The sequence below is a fragment of the Pseudorasbora parva genome, chromosome 3 (assembly GCF_024679245.1).
Source record: "Pseudorasbora parva isolate DD20220531a chromosome 3, ASM2467924v1, whole genome shotgun sequence".
Taxonomy (NCBI): Eukaryota; Metazoa; Chordata; class Actinopteri; order Cypriniformes; family Gobionidae; genus Pseudorasbora; species Pseudorasbora parva.
Window position 1 is genome coordinate 16,806,592 of NC_090174.1, and position 5,284 is coordinate 16,811,875.

General features: G+C 35.9%; 1 long non-coding RNA gene across 1 annotated transcript; it reads right to left on the bottom strand.

The window, feature by feature from the left end:
• Positions 1-911: 911 nt before the first annotated feature.
• Positions 912-4,474, bottom strand: LOC137071801 (uncharacterized). The gene is made up of 4 exons (XR_010904499.1): positions 3,739-4,474; positions 3,520-3,642; positions 3,144-3,278; positions 912-1,641 (listed from the first exon to the last, which is right to left on the bottom strand). It is a non-coding gene; the product is annotated as an uncharacterized lncRNA (long non-coding RNA).
• Positions 4,475-5,284: the final 810 nt, after the last annotated feature.

Sequence of the window (5,284 nt, forward strand, 5' to 3'; positions counted from 1 at the left end):
CAACGAGTTTGTGATCCGAACAGGAATATGATTCATGTGTTTGCTTGTTCAAAGGAGTCATTTCCATCTTTGTGATTCTTTTGATAATAAATTTACTGTTTTTAAATGTTTTTAATTACAGATTGCAAGCTCTTTTACAATGAAACACTGCACTCATATTGATAAGCCATAAAATAGTGAAACTGTTTAGAGTCTAAAAAAAATAAGCATTTGTGTGAATATTTATGGATCTGGCATTGAGTGACCTGTTTGTCTTTGCTTTGTCCTAAAGATATTTTAAGCAAATTTGGACACGTGTTAATTAAAGGGTAAGTTTGGCCAAAAATGAAAACCAAAAAGTCATTTACTCAACCTGGGTTTTTCCTGACTTGCATGTGTCTGTATTCTGTTGAACACATAGGAAGATATTTAGAAGAATGTTGGTAACATAGACCGTAAAAAAATATGGACGACTCGACATCATCCGTTTCCGCTTGGCAGATTTGAAGCTTTTAGGCGGCCTTGCACGGTGCGGACATCTTGGGACCGAGTCTGCGCAGTAGCGATTTCGGGACCGGAGTTGCGCAGTAGAGCGCAGGAAGTAGAGCAGGAAGTACAGCTGCGATATCAAAAGCCCGCCCACACTCTCGCAGATGCAGAACAATTAATTATGTTGGTGTGAAATAAACAGTTATGGAAATGTAGAAATTAAAGCTAAAGCTCTAATCTGCTCCCAAAAATTTTGAAAAAGGTCCATTAGTGCCTCAGTGACAACTTCACTCAGAGAAGACGTCAGTCTCAGCTGTCACTCACTTAAAAATGTTGGGTTAAAAATAACCCAACACGTAACCCAACTGTGGGTTGATATAGCACCTACCCAACGTTGGGTTATTTTAACCCAATGCATGGGGTTAAAAAACAGTTGGGTTAAAAGTAACCCAACAGTTGAGTTAAATTTTTATTTTTATTCAAGCCATTATTTTAATAAATAAAATACCCATTGTTTTCAAATACAGATTTTTTTATTTGTATAAAACAATACATGTGCTTTAAAATATATATTTTAAATGTCAAACTAAATATTGGGGAGTAAATATTTATTGTAAATATACATAAATGTGTAAATATTAAATTCAAAATACACAGCACACATAATACACAAAAATGTACATAAGGTAAACATACATAAAAGGTGTGCATACAAAACAAAAATTAAAAATGAACACAACAAATATTAAATTAAAAACCTATACAAATATGGACAGAATACACAAATTCATAATATTCAATTCTTCCAGAAATAAACAACTTTATTAAAAAATCTACATTGTACACTGTATGCCTTTATGTGTTGTTAACATATCTTAAGTAGCAAAACAAATACAAATTATGATAATCAAAGTTTTTAATGAGGCAGCAAAATATATATTCAAGTTTGCATGCTACAAAATCTCCCAAATGGGGCAGAGTTCTTTGGATAGTTCATGTCATAAATAAATAAAAAATCTGAAACATACAGCCAGTGCTTGAAATAAGGTCTTCTGTTCAACTGTCTCCACAATGAAAATGAAAAAAATCAGCGAGGTCTCTTTGTCCCCAAGCATCGTCATGTGGATCCTGGCTTGTCTCACTGTTCAGCTAATGCACCATGTTAGTTCCAACCTTAAAAGAATTTAAAAAAGTTCAGTTTGCTTGCACTGTGACAACATCAGCAGTGTTAAATTACGTAAAAGGTACAATGAAGCAGTGTTGTACTGAATTAAAGAAATTGTCACTAATTAGTCATTACATCTGCTGTTCATTTTTCACCAATCAACATACTAATCCTCATGCTGTTTCAAACCGTAAGACTTTGGTTCATCTTCGGAACACAGAAAGGCCAAGAAAGGCAGTAAAGACATTAAAGTAATCCATGTGACTCCAGTAATTCAACCTCAGTTTTATAAAGTGACAAGCGTATATTGTATCCCTTAACCATAATTTACCACTTTATTTACAAAACATTAATCTCAACACGTTCACGAGAGCCCCTAGACACATGCGTGTTGTGTTGAAAAGAGAGCAAATGTTGTTGTGTTATGTTTTTTTTTGTGTTGTTGTTGCAAAAAGCACTCGTGTCGCTTCATAAAACTGAGGTTAGACCACTTGAATCCCATGGATTACTTTAATGCTGTCTGTCCTGGGTCTTAAAGTGGTAGTTGCGTAGGTCGTCAATGGAGGGACAGAAACCTTGCAGATTTCTTTAACATTTGTGTTTCAAAGAACAACGAAAGTCTTACAACGACACGAGGGTAATTCATGAGATAGTTTACCCAAAAATGAAAATGATTCCATGATTTACTCACCCTCAAGCCAGCCTAGGTGTGTATGACATTCTTCTTTCAGACAAATACAATCTGAGTTATATTAATAAATATCCTGGCTCTTCAAAGCTTTATAATGGAAGCCCATAATTTGAAGCCCAAAAAGGCATCCATCCATTATAAAAGTGCTTCACACGGCTCCGGAGATTAATAAGAACCCATTGAAGTGAATTGATGGGATTGTGTAAGAAAAATATCCATATTTAACACATTATAAAGTAAAATATCTAGCTTCCAATGGACCGCATTAAGTATTCAACTTCTGAAAAAAGCGTAACTGCTGTGAGAATAACGTTGGACGTAGCGTAAAAAAACGTAAATGTCGAGACGATTAAGTTGGACGTAGCGTAACCGTTTTGATTTGCGAGAGGCGTTACCGTTTCTTTGTAAGTTGAATAAGGAAGGCTGTCTGTCGAAAATTTGTTATTTTAGTCTATAAAGTTTTAAATATGGATATTTTTCTACAAAAACCCATCGATTCACCTCAGAAGGCCCTTATTAACCTCATGGAGCCTTATGGATTACTTTCACAATGGATCGATGCACTTTTTTTGGGCTTCAAATTTTGACCATTATAATGCTTGGATTAGTCAGGACATTTATTAATAACTGATTGTGTTCGTCTGAAAGAAGAATGTCATATACACCTAGGATGACTTGAGGGTGAGTACATAATGGGATATTTTTTGGGTAAACTATTGGATAATCTATTAACAAGCAAAATCACTAAAGCAAATAATAAATGGATGCATATGAGCAGTGCACTTTATCAAAGCTAATTTGATTGTTGCTTTTACTTACAGGCTGATGGGTGAATGTAATTAAGCTTCTCTTCATTTCAGCATATGTTGGACACACCATGTTGTCCATTTGTGAGGTATGGCGATGATAGCAGGATGGCAGGAAGGGTTTTAAAGGTAATTTCTCCATGATCATCTTTGAAAGACAAGTTTACAGAAAAAGAGAAAAAAACAGTTTTCACCTATACCAAATGTGTGGACCTGATTTCATTTGCACTTAGACACAACCAAAACAACTTATTGAAATTAAAACATACTGTATGAAAATGAGAAAAGACAGCTGAAAAAATAATAATAAACTGGTTGTTTCCCAAATAACCTGGTTCTGTAGTAGCCCCTGCACTGCACATTGGCCTATCTAATGTTATTCAACTTACCAACTTGTTAGTAGAGACTCCAAACCCGGAAATGTGCGTCAGATAAGGAAGACATCGAACTTGTGTACTATTGGTGATACTCCAGGACCAGGAGTCGAGAACCACTGAGATCCAATCCTTCCTCTGCATTAGAATGAAGCAGGGGGAAAAAAATAACCAGAAAAGTAAACTAGTCTTTAAAAAATAATTGTGTACAACTTGTTTCAATATCATACTCACCTTTAATTAAATGGCAGAGGTTCAACTGTTCTAGTCTTTGCTTCACAAATGAATCCATTGGTCTAAAACACAGGTATATAACACATTTAGTACAACATATTTAAAATAAAGGCAAAAACTGCCATAGCTTCATAAGAAAACGTACTATGGTTGTATGATTTAGCTACTCCTGTAATACGTTTAATAGTAACATGCATAATATATATTCATATGACAACATTCATTATGAATATAGGCCTACCACATTTCTGCCAAATTATCATAGTTGCAGTTTGTGTTAACTTACTACGGTAAAACTAGGTAATTTGTGGGTTGGAAAACATTCTAACTGTTGTGAACTAACGTTAAAATTGTTAGCACAATATTTCAGTTTTCTGCGTCAATGCTGTTGTGAATATCTGCACTCATTCATCTCACAACAGATATTTAGAGTAGTAAGTTATACTGTTGGATATTCGGCGAATTCAAACGCTTCTCCCTGGATCTCACAGTGCTGCTGTGGTGTCGTGTGACCGGGTCTGAGCTCGCGCTGCACGGGCCGAGCTGATAATGCTCCGCGCGGCTTTAGATAGTGATTTCAGACTAGGCATTAGTTACTTACTTTCTGTATCACCGTATTAAGTTTCTAAATAGGTACACTAGAATAATGTTTTTACTTTATTACTGCTAGCGAGCTAACTGGGATAGCTATGGTTTATTTCCAATCTATCTCATTTTTCCAGAGAGCATTAAAGGGATTTTTTTTAATAAAATTCAGTTTTCGACTATATTCAATGTTTCAGTACACAATACATAATGTTATAAGAGTTGTATTCATAAAAAATGGCATGTCTTACCTTTCATTTCATAATCAGGCCGCAGCAGCGTCTTCTGTTGGCAGTAACTGGACGGTTAAAATTTGAACCGTCACTGGGGAAACCGTATTTAACCCAACGGCCGGGTTATTACTTTAAAGATGTTAAAATAACCCAACATTTGCAAAATAACCCAACATATTGACCCAATATGTGTAACCCAACGGTTGGGTACAAAAAATAACCCAACGTTTTTTAGTGTGCAATCATGACGTCACACCCCCCGTTTTTATAGCATCAAATAACTAACTCAAACTAAACTTATTTTTAAAACGAACACCTGAAATGAAATAATCGTGATGATAACTGCCTTCAGTGACATAAACTAACTTTGGGACAAAATTTTGAAGTGTAATTTTATTATTTAGTTTGCCTCGCGTCCATTAGAAAACACAGAGGGGCGGCTATACTGGGACCGGTCACCGGGGGGCGATCGAGGCGCGAAAGCTTCAGTAAATGAGAGGGAGACTGCAGGCTTGGTTGGTAACCAGACAGTTAACAGTAGCCATTGACTATACTCTACATAGTATCTCCTCCCCCCCCCCCCCCCCCCCCCCAGAATACAGACACTTGCAAGTTTGGAACGACCTGCGTGTGGGTAAATGACAATTTATTTCAATTTTGGGTGAACTATCCCTTTAGGAATTATATAACATTTCACTACATTCTGTTAAAATGTATGTACATGCATG